The sequence below is a fragment of the Zingiber officinale genome, chromosome 8A (genome assembly GCF_018446385.1).
Source record: "Zingiber officinale cultivar Zhangliang chromosome 8A, Zo_v1.1, whole genome shotgun sequence".
Classification (NCBI taxonomy): domain Eukaryota; kingdom Viridiplantae; phylum Streptophyta; class Magnoliopsida; order Zingiberales; family Zingiberaceae; genus Zingiber; species Zingiber officinale.
Window position 1 is genome coordinate 38622557 of NC_056000.1, and position 16485 is coordinate 38639041.

Sequence of the window (16485 nt, forward strand, 5' to 3'; positions counted from 1 at the left end):
AAGGTAGAAAATGGAGACATATATTTGGTCAAAAGCACAAATATCACTTCTACCAGTCGTGGAGAGGAACCTGGTTAGTGCTGATTTTCCTACTCACAAGCTTACGCACAACAATCATAAAAAAGTACTGTTTGAGTCTAAACCAAATAAAGTTAATTTTCAATGTAATTTTACATAATTTTGAAATTATGCATGATTGAGTTTGGTAATGTTTGAGCTTTATATTTCTGGTGTCAAGCACCAGCCAAGTTGAAAATCATATAGAGAACCTAGTAATTTCTACTTCAATAGCTACATTAAGTCAAATATGAAGTCAAACAGCTAAGAATTGTTTAGAGATGTATTAAGGCAACATATTTATGATGTTTAACTTTCTTAAGAATCAAGTAGGAGAGAACATTCACAACCCACTCCAGGAGAATTCAACAGTTCTGAGAAAGAGACAAGGACAATAAAAGTGATGGATATGATTTGGGCAATATGAAAAAGTATATTAAAATGATCGTCGCTGCCAGGACTGAAAAAAACTATACAAAAAAAGCACAGAATGTGGTGGTGCAAATAGAACTAAATAGTCGATGCCAACATCAAATCAAGGTAATTGTTCCAAGCAGATGCCAGCCTAACCAGTAAGAACAAGCATAATTTAACGATAGAAAGCTACACGCGTTGCTTAATGCAGAGTTTGCCAAAAGACAAAGAGAAGCATGGAAGCTGCTGAGGCTGTTAGACAAAAAAGAAAGGTTATGAAGCAAGTACCGTAGTTTTGGGGCAGAGAGAGACGAATACAGGAGAAGTGCGAGAGTCCACAGCACCAATTCACGAGAAATACCAGCTTGAGCAGGCTCGTCGGAGAGGCGGCGGAGACGACCCCGGAAGAGACCGGCGACGGAGCGCCCAGCGACTGAGGAGAATGGCGGGGAGATGCGCTGCTGCAGCGGGAGGACGATTAGGGTTCAGAGCACTCAACATACTTGGAATTTGTAGTGCAATTGAACCTCGTGGCCGAATAAGCTTAACAGGCTTCATAATGGGCCGATTTGTCAGTTACATCGTAATTAGTCTGGCCCATATTTTAAGGGCAGTAAAAGTTGGCCCTTTGCTGGTTTTGGCAGCGGCGTATGACCGTGTTCTTGGCACACACCATCATTGTCGGACGAGCAGGTCCGCCGGAAAATCGCCAGATCGAAGCGTCGGGCAGCTCATCAAGTGGGCCAGCAAATTAAATGAATTTGACATCCAATGCCTCAGCCCGCTCGGCGATGGCCAATCTTGGCGATTTGTGGCCAAGATTACGAGGCCGAATGGAAGCTATGGAGAATATATGTGGATGGGTCCTCCACTCGGCTCGGAAGTGGGATTGGAATATTGCTGCTCTCACCTCAAGAAGAGAAGATGCACCTATCCGTCCGGCTGGATTACAAAGCTACCAACAACGAAGCAGAGTACGAGGCCCTCATAGCCGGATTGCAGGCAGCCCGGCATGTGGGTGTTGGTCGGGTGACTCTCTATTCGGATTCATAGTTGGCCGCTCAACAACTTTCTGGCACCTTTGAAATCAATAGTGTTCGGCTTAAACTCTACGTTGAGGCCTTTGAAAAACTCAAAGCTACTTTCCGAGAGGTTCTTATACAGAAGATCCCCCGAACGGAGAACCAGGCAGCAGACGAGTTAGCCAAACTCGCAAGTTCGATAACACCCGAGTTGTCATTGACCAATTGAAAAAGTACTGCTGGTGGCGCGTCGATCGGATGCAGGCCTCACGTTTCCAAGCATTGGAGGACACCTATTATAGAATTTCTCAGTTCGGGCACCACACCCCTCAGGGAATATGCGGCCCGGCTCCTCGGAAGAAATGCAGTCGGTTTACACTCATCGGAGATCAGCTTTACAAAAGCTTTCGCGCGTTCTTTGGCCAACTACAGATCTGGCTCGGACGGTATCTACACGCCTTTCATGCGATACAACTTCTCCACCGGCCGGCAGAAGAAATGGGCGTCGGCGTTTCATGCCGTTTGACCATTGGGGAATGGATAATGTCGGTCCATTTCGATGGTAGAAATTCTTACTAGTAGCGGTGAGCTATTTCTCCAAGTGGTGGAGGCGAGGGCAGCTAAAGATCAACGAACAAATGGTTAAAAAATTCATCGGCAACACATCATTTGTTGATTCGGCATCTCGCCGACTAATGTCGGACAACGGCGGATTCACGGGGAAGATGTTAGAAAGTTGGTGCAAAACTATGAGATTGAGCAACACTTCACGTCGTGGCTTATCCTCAACAGCGGTCGGGAAATTCTCCGTATTCTCCGTGCTCGGCTCGACCATTTGGGAGGAAGTTGGTAGGATGAAGTGCGGCGTCTTGTGGGCCATCCGACGCCTTAAAGAAGGGGCAGAGTGCGTTCCATTTGGTATATGGTGGCGGTCGTCATTCGAGTTGAAGTCGGCGTGGTTCGCGGATCAAGCTACGATGAGGACAACGTAGAGCGGAGAAATATGGCTGGTTGGTAGAGAGGAGAGGCAAAGGCGTAGTTCGGTGATGCGTACCGTCAGCCAATGAACAAAATTATAGCGTACGTCATTCCCGATCATTCGGTCGGAATTATGCGGAAGAAGTCGAATGGCGTGACGTCGGCAGCTTGAAGCTCCATGGGCGGGGTCCTTTCAAAATCATCGAAAAGCGCTTATTATTTGGAGGATGAGGAAGGTCGGTGCTAGATAAGTAGTGGGCGAACCACCTCGACCTTCTTAAAGGCCGGTGAAAACGTGCCTATGTAAATCATCTTGTGTACTTTTATTGAATGCTTGAAATGCGTGGAAAATCAAAAGAACAAATAAGGCACCGCCAACAAAAAAACGAAGGCCCCGAGCCGCTCGGCCGGAGGTAAATGGGTCGAGCCAAGCGCTCGGAAATTGAAGGCCCCGTACCATTCGGACGGAGGTATATTATCCTAGACAAAATGCTCGACGAAGCAGACCCTGAGTCGGTCGGCCAGGAGTACGTTCTCCAAGCTAGGGAGCAAAAAGATGAAAACACATGGAGCCTTCTCCGCTGAACGGCGTATGCATTTAGATTCGTAAGCAAATGACCCGTGCCGGTCGGGGATAAGTTATGAAGGCCAAGGTCGCTTGACCTGGTAAGGAGTTAGCCTTGAAGGCCGTCTAGCCCAGACGTTAAACCGTAGAGCCGCGCCGACCGGCTATAAATATCCGCGCCGACGAGCACCGTCGTTAAAGATCAAGAGCCGCGCCGATCGGCTATAAACATCCGAGCGCCGAGAGCAGCTGACAGCGGATATAAATATCATGACGATCCCATCGTTAAAAATCGAAACGCCGATGATATAAACATCCGCGCCGGCGAGCAAGTAGTTAAAATCGAGAGGCGGCCGGCGTATATAACGTCCGGCGGGCGTCGGCGAGCACCGTCGTTAAAAATTGAAGGCGATGGCGTCTATAAATGTCCGAGCGAAAGGTCGACGATAACGAGCGTTCGCAAGTACTAAATTAATTAGGTCCGATCGGCCATCGGCTTGCCAACACTTCGCATTCACTGGATGCAAGCAGTGTAGCCAAGCGTTAAACGATTTCGAGGAAAACGAGTCTACCGATTAACCTGATCAGTCGTTTGGTAGGAAACATGAGGAGCCCAACTGATTCTACGAATAAGCAGCAACACACTAAAAGGAGACAATGAAGGGCAAACAAATACAAGCAAAGGGGCATCGTTTCATTAGAAGAAAAATTATGCCGAACGGCATGTACAAAAATTTTACATCCGCCGAGCGGATGAAATACAGAAAGTACTTGAAATAACCCGCATCACTCCGGATCCTCAAAATTAAAAAAGGCATCCGGGATGTCGTCAATCATGGCCATGATTCGGAGGAATGCTCAGGTCAGCAGGAAGGTGCCCCCCCTTCTTAAAGTATGCCGTGGTGACCTTGACCGCCTCGATGAAGGTTGAGGAGACGTTGCCACCGAACTTTTCGCCGAACCGTTCCGAGCGGAGGTATTCTTGGCGCGCTGCTGCCAGGCGACTCGGCTCTCCCTCCTTATATTTTTTGAGTGCCGCTCGAGAAGCGGTTAAGGTATCTTGGACTGCCTTCAAGTCCACCTCGGCTTTTGTGCGTTCTGCCGAACGGTCCTCCCGCTCGGCGTTCAGCTGGGCGTTCAGATCCTTGGATTGCTGATCTAGGGCCCGGACTTCAACCTTCATCTTATCCAGATCCGCGATCGCCAGCTTCTTCCGACTGCTGGTGCGCTTCACGTCTGCGTCGCGTATCTTCACCAGGCCTTCAAGTCGAGCCACCTCTGTAGCTAGGTCGGCGGCCTTCTTCTGTTCGGCCTCGAGGGCTTGTTTCTCCCGCTCGGCCGTGGGACCCCCCGACACTTGAAGTTTTTCCAGGAGATCCTCCAACTCGGCTAGCCGATGGCTAGTGGCGATTTGCTCAGCCCAGCGCTGTAAAGGAAATAATGAAATCAGGAACCAAACAGTAGCATGGCACAGGAAGAAAGATGAATTTACCTGAGTGGCCTGCTGCATGTTGTTGTCGCCGAGCTGCTTGGGCGTCATGAGGGCCACTTGAATCTGTGCGTCCTCAAAAAGCTTGGCGAGCGGACCCGTCAAGGTTATTTCGTGAACGGGGCTCGATGGCCGATCGGCGGACAATAAATATTCCTCCGATGGGAATCGGAGGGTAGTCTTGATGGTTGGATGACCGGACGGCGCTTCTTCAGTCGCGGCCGCCTGATGCGAGGACTCCCCTATAGTGGAAGTTTCGCCCAGGCGTGGCGGCAGTCGGGAGGGCGGGAGGGCATGCGTTGGCGAAGCCACGGGGTCCCGATCTGTGATGGCGTGCGGCGGTGCGAGATTCAGTCAGACATGTTTCCCCCTCTTGGGTCGGTGGGCTGAGTCTCTTCGGCGTTTCGTAGAACCTCAATGGTGGATCTCGACTGGGGCCTTGACTCGTGAGGGGGCGAGGAAGCAGATCGCCTCAACCTCCGTTAGGCGGATGGGGCGACACATTTAAGGCGGATGTGTCCCCCTCTCCCATCCGTAGGCGGCTAGGGATAAGACCCCGCTCGGCGAGTTCCTTCTTTGTGGCGGCCTCAATCTCCACGGCCTTCAACTTCAGATGATCGGTAGCCTTGGAGCGCCACATGACTTCAGCTGCAGTAAAAGAAATTAAAATCGGTTAGATAAAAAAGGCGTAGAGAGTAAAGTCCTTACTCGTGCGGAGGAGATTTGCCGACGGAGACAATCAGAAAATATACAACACCCTTGAGCTGTATTGGTCGATCTTGTATCGTTGTGGGACAACTTGATTAGCGCATGAAGATAAAGTGGATTATACGAACTTAGAGCTCATTTGAGTCGGCCTGCAATGATGCCATTTGGTTCGGAATGCTGGCCGCTCGGGAAGTCGGATATAGAAGAAAAACTCCTTCCAGTGTTTGTTGGAGGTCGGCATATTATCAAAAAATTTAAAGCCTATTCTACTTTGGAAAATAAAAGTGCCCGGCTCGGATTGTTTGGGGTAAAAGAAGAAGTGGAATATTTTGGGGTCAAGAGGGATACTGTGCAACTTGAAGAGGACGACCACCCCGCTCAGCAGCCTAAAGGAATTCGGCACAAGTTAGCCGAGCGGGATGCGAAAATAGTTACAAACCTCTAAAATAAAGGGATGGGTAGGAAACCTAAGGCCGCCCTGGAATTGGTCTAGAAAAAAACAAATGGTGCCGATCGGGGGGTCATGAGGCCGGTCAGTCGGGTCGGCTACAACTATTTCATAGTTATCGGGAATCTCATACGTCCGAACAAGGCGCCGAGCACCCTCCTCATCAAATCGACTCTCCATGGTCAGGTACCAAGGGCCATGAACACCAACAGCGGGTTCGGAGGAGCTTGCCATCTCGGAGAGGCGAAAGAATAGCAAGAAATCGAAGGAAGGGGAACGAAAGGGGCGAAATGAGCAGAGAAGACCTAGTAAGTGAAGGAAGAAGACTCACTGGGAAGGAAACGGGCGGAAAGAATCACCGATGAGATGATCGCCGCCTAAAAACAGACACTGGATCGCCGGAGACCGCAGCAACAGAACGAAACAGAAAGACAAAGCGCAAGCAAGTGGCCGGCCAAAAAAGGGGACGGAGGCTTTATACGGCTGAGGTCGGTCGGCCTCCGCCGTCCGATCTAGGTCACGAGAAACGAGGACGCCATCGAGCCGTCCATTTCAAACGGGGGCGTCCCATCGTAAGTGACGCCGCCGCCACACAATGGTCGACACGTGGCGCCCTGTCACCTAGCGCAATTAATGCGCCCATACCGCGCACGCTTCGCCTTAATGAAAAAGATTGCACGAGAAGATTTAGACAAGCAAGCATCCGTTGGCTGAAGACAACCAAAAGCAGTAGGCGGCTAAGTTTGGCATAAAGGCGACGGCTCAAGGGATATATAAGCAATGGTAAGCGGCGCCGCTCGGACACATAGTCGATCGGTCGGACTCTTTGCCTCCTTGACTAGACTTGAAGGAAGGCAAGTGATCCGTGAAGAATGGGGACCCACTTCTGAAGGGTCTCGACGAGGAGATGAAGAGTGACTAAGCGGTTAATGGCGTAGAAAGCATTGAGTAAGACAGGCGGATCTAGAGACAACCCATCCGAGGGCTTGAGTTTAGGCGTGGCGGGGAGGATCGAAGGCGGCGGTCGCTCGGTGAATAGTAAAGGCGGGTTGTCCGTTCAGCCAAGATGAGGCGAGGACAAAAGGTGGTAGAGCGGCCTATACTCTCGGCTCGGGATATGGGATATCAGCGAAGCATGTCTAATGATTAAGTAGTACAGATCGTATTTGGAGGATCTTGTCACATCATGGAAGGTTGATCTGATGGCAGTATGGCCTCATGGGCGTCTTCTGCGGATCCATATCTGGGCATAGCCCTCAGCGAGACCCATGCCATGGTCAGGTGGTTGCTTTGATTGGCGCGCCCGAGGCTTCTTGAGAGGTGCATATAAGGCCTCCATTTCTTCACCGGAGGTATGAAAAAAGTCTTCATCTTGAGGCCACCTTTTTGTTATTCCTCGCCTGACTTGAGCGTCGGAGGGCCGTCGCCGGGACACCCCTCCTGGCTCGGTTTTTGCTGCAGGTTCGCCGGAGCATTCGAGGATTCAGCAGGGAGCGCCACGTGCCCAGTGTCCGTTGACTCCTGGTTCGGACAGGATCACCTGTGAACCTATACAACGGAGTGGCCAAGGATGAAGTTCACTCGGGTCAATCTGCAACTAATCAAAAACATGTTTAAAGATAATATTAACAAAGCTACCAGTATCAATAAAAGTACGTGAAATGTTATAATTAGCTATAACAGTCTTAATTATCAGTGTATCATCGTGGGGTACTTCCACACCTACTAAATCTTTGGGTCCAAAACTGATTGTTGGCCCTACTGCCTTCTCAGCACTACACCTAACGGCGTGAATCATTAATCGCCCAACATGCGACTTTCTTGCTCGATTAGAATCACCATCAGTGGGTCTTCCCGCTATCATATTAATATTACTGCGAGCAACATTATTGTGATTTCCCTCTTGTCGAGTCGATGGTGGTTCTGATTGTGCTTGGCCAGGTGTTTGTGCTTGTACAGTGGGGAGAGGTAATATTCTCGCTTGCGATCCGCTCGGTTGATATTCAATTTTAAGAGGACTATTATGTCGCGGATATCGCCGGTGATTTGGGATTGGAGAATGTCGACGATAGAGGGTGTTACCTGCCTGCTGATTCTTCAGCGCAAAATAGTTTCCTGTGTTGTGGGTGTTGGTCAGGTGATAGGTGCACCATCTTTGCAGGAAATGTGCTGGAGCATCCACATGTTGTACTGCTTGAGGCCGAGGCTCTGGATGACGATGGTACGGATCCGCCCGAGGTCCTTTAGGGGGCTAGGCAGGTCCCACCGGACGTATAGCTACCGGAACCGGCGCAGAAGTATTAACGTCTTTCCTGCGGGCAACCTGAGAATCTTCTACATTAATGAACTCTGAAGCCCGCTCGATTAATATGTCAAAATTGGTAGGAGGGTTCCTAACCAAATCCTTAAAAAAAGTCATTGTCATTAAGCCCCTGAGAGAAGACGCTTACTAAGATCTCCATGATGGCTGATGGAACATTAATAGCTACTTGGTTGAATCTCTTAATATAAGCCCTAATAGATTCTTTAGGGCTTTGCTTGATGGAAAAAAGACTCCAAAGAGTTTTGTGGTACCTTCGATTGCTAGAAAAATAATGTAAAAATACCTTGCGGAAGTCTTTGAAGCGCCGAATAGAATTTTCTGGCACCGTTTAAACCACCTCTGAGCCGCTCCTCCAAAAGTAGTAAGGAACATTCAACATTTAACTCCATCAGTAAATTGTTGGAGGAGCACCGCATGTTCAAATTTAAGAAGATGGTCTTCGGGATTAGTTGTTCCCGAGTACTCTCCGACATTTAAATTCTGATAATGCTTTGGCAAAGGATCATCTAGTACTCGTTGAGAAAATGGAGTAATAATCCTTTCAGGAGAACTATCACTAGTTATAATTTTTCCCTTTCATTTTTCGTTTACGGGGGTTTCTCCAGAAGACTCTTGAAGAATTACTCTTCGTCCCCCTTGCTCAAGGGGTGTTCTGAAATAAGCCTTAGGGCGTCGAGTGGGAGAGAGAGGGGCAGAAAACAAATAAGCTAGATCTCCTCCTTTGATATCTCTCTCTCTATGATGCGAAGTTACAGACATCGTCGGAGGTGACACTACAGGCAATGTGCCACCAGTATTGACTTGTTGTTGTTGTTGTTGCAATATCTTCTGTACTAATAGTGTTGGGTTTGCCAGCTTCCTCCATCATCGTAGCTTCAGATCCAGGTGAATAGTTCCCACAAACAGCACCAAATTTGATCTTGTCTAAAATCTGTGAAGATGTGTGCTAGCTCCAATGAACGACGATCCCTGATGAAGAGAATGCCTCCTCAAGATTTAGAAGAAGCCTTCCACGATCCTACGTACAGTGAGACAAACCAACAAAGCGTTAGTGACCTAAGACCGGGGTGGGGATCCCTGGCTAGGCCCTCCAACGCTCAAGTCAATTTCTCTCTCAAAAGGTGGAAGAAGAACAGTAACTGAAGTGAAACAAAGTTTGGATGCTAAAATTTGCGTACCTTGCCAACGGAGAGGATTCTCCTTTTTATACTACCTCACGTGACCTCCGTAGTCGTGAAGTGGTCCCTAGTTCATTAGGGTTTGTTAGGAGATAAAGTTATCTTCTATACTTCGTGCAATAATCCTTTAAGGAATCTTTTCTGTAACCCAGATGTACCCGTTTTGTCGTTTATAACTTGTATTTATAATGGGGACACATCATCATGACTGAAGAAGCTTCTAGAAGATATTTCCTGCCAAATATCCTATTGGACATGTCTTGGCCGACCATTCAAATTGTCTGTATATGCTGTTAAGAATACCCCCTGTTGAATATATCTCGGCCAGTCATTCAAGCTGGTTGTATATTAAGAATACCTTCTGTTAAATATGTCTCGGTCAATCGTTCAAGCCAACCGTATATTAGGAATACCTTTTGTTGAATATGTCTCGACCGATCGTTCAAGTCGGCTGTATATTAGGAATACCTTTTGTTGAATATGTTTTTATGCTCGGGCGGGCTTTGCCTGGCCTAGCATATATGGGCACGTGAACGCTTGCTCAGCCTGCAGTTAACCGGTGATATACTGCAAATCATATATAAGGCTAAATGTCTTTATGCTCGGGTGGGCTTTGTTCGGTCGAGCGTATATGAGCACATGGACGCTCGTTCAGCCTGCGGTCGACCGATAATATGTTGAGAACCATATATAAGGCTAACTGCCTTTACGCTCGAGCGAACTTTGCTCGGTCGAGAGTATATAAGCACATGGGCGCTCGCTCGACCTACAGTCGACCGGTAATATGTTGAGAACCATATATAAGGCTAACTGCCCTTATGCTTGGGCGGACTTTGCCCGGTAGAGCATATATGAGTACGTGGGTGCTTGCTCGGCCTGCGATCGACCGGTAATATGCTGAGAACCATATATAAGGTTAAATGTCTTTATGCTCAGGCGAGCTTTGCCCGATCAAGCGTATATGAGGGCGTGGGCGCTCGCTCGGCCTGCGGTCGGCCGATAATATGCTTAGAACCATATGTAAGGCTAAATGCCTTTATGCTCGACCGGACTTTGCCCGGCCGAGTATATATGAGCACGTAGGCACTCGCTTGGCTTGCGGTCAACTGGTAATATGCTGAGAGTCATATATAAGGCTAAATGTCTTTATGCTCAGGCGGACTTTGTCCGACCGAGCATATATGGGCATGTGGGTGCTCGTTCGGCGTTTGGTCGACCAGTGATATGCTGCGAATCATACATAAGGTTAAATGCCTTTATGCTCAAGTAGGCTTTGCCCGGTCGAGCGTATATGAGCACGTGGGTGCTTGCTCGGCCTGCGATCGACCGGTAATATGCTGAGAACCATATGTAAAGCTAAATGCCTTTATGCTCGGGCGGGTTTTGTCCGACTGAGCATATATGAGCACGTGGGCACTCGCTCAGCCTGCGGTCAGCCGGTAATATACTGAGAGTCATATATAATGTTAAATGCCTTTATGCTCGGGCGGGCTTTGTCCGGCCGAGCATATATGAGCATGTGGGTACTCGCTCGGCCTTCGGTCGACCGGTGATATGCTGCGAATCATACATAAGGCTAAATGTCTTTATGCTCAGGCGAACTTTGTCCAGCCGAGCATATATGAGTATGTGGGTGCTCGCTCGGCCTGCGATCGACCGATAATATGCTAGAAGTCATACATAAAGCTAAATACATTTATGCTCGGACGAGCTTTACCTAATCGAGCATACATGAGCACGTGGGTGCTCACTCGCCCTTTATTCGAACGACTATATATCTTTCCTATCTTTCTCAATCTAAACATTTCCTTCACTCGACATATCGATCCATCATAATCCATATCAGGAATCATTGAAGAGATACTTTTTATTATTATTATTATTATTATTATTATTATTATTATTATTATTTTATTCTATCTTACTACCCCGATATAACTATTCTTAAATATACTTTTTGATCAATTTTGATATTTTGATAGATAAGTTTAAATCTTGAATCAATAACGAGATTTTGATAGTTATTTTTAGAAACTCGCCCCTTTGGTTTATCTTTGCTACTTCGTAATTTGTCCAAAATCCCTACCCCACGCGTCCTATCTCATCATCGTTAATTCCACCGCACAGCTTGTCTACCATCCCCTCAGTTTTCTTTCCGTCCATTTATTTGGTTTTCTTCATGCACCGCCTAAGAGGTTTAAGATCTGTTTAAAATTATAAGACATATAAGAATAAAAACTTTTTATTGGTTTCTTCTTTGAGACCTTTTGATTTCTTGGTTTTTAATTTTCATTATTTTCATGATATATTTACTTTGTTGAAGTTACAATTCCGTAACTATGTGAATGTATGAGAATAATTAAGTTTGAGTTTAACAGTTTAAGAGAACTCGTTAGAACTATGAAACCGTTGAAAAAGTTATGATTTTATAACTACGATAATGTAAATATTAGGTCAATATATTAAATTTATATTATAATAATTATGAAACTATAACTATTATAAATTATAACATAAATATTAAATAAATAATTAAATCTGTATTATAGGAACTATATGGATGAATCTTGGAAGCTAGGTTGAGATGAGCTTTGAGCGTGAAAAAAATGAATTAAGAATCCAAATAAAATAAAAAATTAATTCTTTTTATGTTAAATTAATTTAGATTATAAAATGATAGTTCTTATAAAATCTAAGTCGCAAGTATTCTAAGAATCGCATAAGAATTCATATATAGGAAATACAAGAACATATGAGTATAGATCTTCGTTTCATCAATTAAACATACATAAGAAAAATAAATATATAAACATAATAGACAAGGAACTTGATTGAAGAGTCATATCCTTGTCTTTAGCGGCGTCGACATGATTTCTGTGGAAGAAGATGCAGCGGAAAGGAAGGTCTTCCAAGGGGCTTAAAAGATGACAGCACCGTAAAGCTTCTTGTCAATGGAGAACAAAAAAATTATGTCAAGATCATTCCCTAAGCTCTTGGGGACCAACCCTATATATAGTGGACATCTATTATCAGCCCATAAATAATAATAGATGCGGGACTATAAATCTATATATATACTGAACATCTATTATCAGCATATAGATGATAATATATGTGGGACTAAAGGTTCTACACATACAAGGTTTATATCCAACAACTGAACCCAATAAGGCTAAGTTAGATCACTTTAAAGGGTTCAGATCGTATTTACAAATAAACCCACCTAATAGAGATAATTATATCCAACAATCTCCCACTTGGGCTATATATGAGTTGTATATGGAATACAAGTAAAATTTTAGTTAATATCAAACTTTATGGGTACAAGATATATACCCCTGCAAACAATCTGATCCATTTACTTCATTAGTATAGAACTAAAGAGGTCATAGCTATTGTATATGATCGTAACAAGCCCCAAAAGTAATCACAATACCAATGTCATTAATGACATAGATCAAGATATAGATGTGTAGAGTGAAAATTACATGAAATATAATCAGTACATGTCAATTTTCAACTGGTCCTAAGATGACCTCAAAAGAAGTCAGATCATATTTGTAAAATACTTTATGCTAAATTGCAATAACAAATCATGATCCAAACTGTATGATTCCAAAAGGAATCTATATCTTATTTACAAACACCAAATACTAAATAGCAACAGTAAATGATATCATAGTCAGAATGTCAAACAAACATATAAATTCCCATTAATGTTTTGAATTTTAAGTGCTTACAATAATCAAAACAAATATTTGTCTTTATTAATCAGCATAGTGCAATAAATACAGACTCCTACTAGATGAGTTCTTCTTCTATAAGGACTCCCATATCCACAATATGTGCATGAAACACCTTAGGCACTAAGCCTTTGGTAAGTGAATCGGCCAACATAGAATCTGTGCTGATGTGCTCTACCATAATTTGACAACTCTGAACTCTTTCTTTAACTGCTAGAAACTTGATGTCGATGTGTTTAGACTTTGATGAACTGCGGTTGTTCTTGGCATAAAGTTCTGCGACTTTATTATCATAGTAATCCTCAATGCCCTGTCAATGCTATCAACGATCTGCAATGCTATAATGAAGTTCCACAACCAAATCTCATGATTGGATGCTTCATAGCATACTATCAACTCTGCTTCTATAGTAGAAGTGGTTATTAGCGTCTGCTTGATACTCTTCAAAGATATAACCCCTCCAGCAAGCATGAAGATATAGCTTGAAGTGGACCTCCTGCTATCCAACCATCCAGTAAAATCAGAGTCTGAATATCCAGTCACCTCCAAGTGATCTGATCTCTGATACGTGAGCATATATCCTTTAGTTCTTTACAAATACCGCATCACTCTCTTTATCGCTTTCCAGTGTAACGGTCCTAGGTTACTAACATATATGCCTAATATTCCCACTACAAATGTTATATCTGGTCGAATACAAACTTGTACATACATGAGACTTCTCACTGCTGACGCATATGGGAATTGCTCCATCTCCTTTATTTCAAGTTTAAGCCATGGACACTGCTGTAAGCTGAACTTGTCACCTCTTGACACAGGTGTGTCACTAGGTGTACAGTTCTGCATACCATACCTTATAAGTACATTTTCAATATAAGCATGTTATGAAAGTCCAAGAATGCCTCTTGAATGATCATGATAGATTTGTATGCCTAAAACAAAGGATGCTTCACTAAGATCTTTCATTTCAAAATTATCATATAGAAATGACTTGGTTTTGTTGGAATGTATACTAAAAGCCTAGTTTTTTATATAAACATTTATTTAGAAATAAGAATCACATTGGTCAAGTGTCTACATTCATGCTAAGTGTAGTTGTCCATTTAATTTATATTGTAGATAACATGGTGTGAGGAGACACACAGAAGATCATGTTATCATATCCTTATAAATTATAAATAGTAGCTCACAACCAAGATGGAATGGACAAACCATTAGAGTGGTTGTAGTGTAATTTGGTATTAGTTTATCTAGACTATAAAATTACACTAGTACACTATGAGTGTATTGAGCAGGACCATTTGAGGTAGTTTCTTTTTATACTGACTATATAAAAAAATAAAATCTCTGTTATTATAGAAGTGCGTACTCTTAATCATGATATAATAACAAACACATATATTTAATATTTATTTCTTTAATTTATCAAAGGGTGTGATTTAGCTCATTAAATCAATAGGCTCGATAAGTTGAGAAATGATATTATTTATATGGTGTGTTGTTGATTATAAAATGAAACTGTGTCCTAGTAATCTAGGTTGATGATGTCCCCTTGAGGAGCTCATAAGGATTGTCATGTAAACTCTGCAGGTGGACCTAGTCTGACATGACAATGAAGTTGAGTGGTACTACTCTTGGAGCTAGATATTAATTAAATGAGTTGTCAATAACTCATTTAATTAGTGGGCATTCTATATCTTAAACACAGGGAGATTAATGCACTCATACTAAGAAAGAGCCCATAATGTAATTTGGGATTGGTGCGGTAGTTTAATAATAACTCTTTAGTGGTATGAGTTATTATTGATGAACTTTAGTTGGGTGTTCGAGGTGAACACAGGAAGCTCAAGCTCATCGGGAGACCAAAACCAATTTCTCTTCTTGGTCCCTGTTGTAGCCTCTATAAAACCTTGTATCCACAAAGTTCACTTCTTACCCAAGTAATGGGCTGGCCACATCCTTGTTTGGTGCAAGGGGTCGGCCAAGCATGAGCTTGGAAGCCAAGAGGTGGTCGGCCATAGCTTGGTGCCCAAGCTAAGGGCCGGCCACATGGAGAATAAAAGGAAAATGAAGTTTTGTTTTGAAACAAAATTTTATCAAAATCTTTCCTTATTTGTAGTTATCTACAATGGCTAAAAGAGATATTTTATTTTATTAAAATCTTTCCTTATTTATAGTTATCTACAATGGATAAAAGAAAGATTTAAATTTCCTTTTATAGCCATCCTCATGGTTTTAAAAGAGAGTTTTAAAATTTTAAAATCTTTCCTTTTATAGTTATCTAGAAAAGATTAAAGAGAGATTTTAATTTTGTTAAAATCTTTCCTTATTTGTAGTTATCTATAATGTTTAAAAAAGATATTTTAATTTTTGATAAAACTTTCCTTTTTTGTAACCATGATTTAAAAGGAGAAGTTTTAATTAATCTTTCCTTTTTATAGTTGTTTACATGTTTTAAAAGAGAGAGATTAATTTTAAAACTTTCCTTTATTGCTATGTACAATAGGAATTTTTAAAAGAGAGATTTTAATTTTGTTTAAAATCTTTCCTTACTTGGAGCACAAGCTTGTGGCCGGCCACACCATGATAGAAAAGGAAGTTTTATTTTTTGTTATAAAACTTTCCTTTTTCGCCTTGACCAAGGATTATAAAAGAGAAGGAGATAATGCCTCATGAAGTGAGATAACCCTAATTCTATTTCTCTCTTCTATTTTCCTTGGTGTGGTCGGCTTCTCCTCTCCCTTCTCTCTTCCTAAGGCCAGCGACACAACCTTGCTTCCTCTTTCCCTTTCTTCCCTCTAGGGACGGCACTCCATATTATCTTTGTGGCCGGAGGTTGGAGAAGAAGAAGAAGATAAGAAAGAGCATAGAGGTGGTCGGTTGCTTGGAGAGGAAAAAGAAAAGAAAGAGTTTTTCCTATTTTGGCATCCCTTGGTGGCTCGAGTGTCTTGGAGGAGAAGAAGTGGTTCGAGTGGATTCCATCTTGGTAGATCGTTGCCCACACAACGTCCAAGAGGAGGAGAGGAATACAATAGAAGATCAAGAGGTCTTTAGCTACAAAGAAAGGTATAACTAGTTATTTGTTTCCGCATCATAACTAGTTCATGTTTTTTGTATAGATCTTGAAAAAACAAACACAAGAGGCTATCGGTTTTAGTTTATCATTTTGTTATCGATTTTATTTTTCGATTCCATGTTTTGATATTATGTTTCTATTGAGGTCTCTATAGTTAAACCGATTTTACTGTAAGAAGTTAAATATCCAATTTCTTTGAAACACTTTGTCTAGGAAGTGATGGATGATCTCATACCTAAGAAGGCCTAGTTGTTGGATCGAAAGCGCTAGAGGGGGGGAGGGGGTGAATAGCGCTCGCGGCTATTTCACGTTTTTCGAAAATCGTTCGAGTAATTAAACGCGGCGGAAAGTAAATGAAAAACACACAGAAAGAACAAGAGGATTTACTTCGTTCGGAGCCTAGATCGACTCCTACTCGAAGTCCCGCGATCCTTGATCGCTTTACGTGGGCAACAACTATAGAATCGATGATTACAAGATTAAA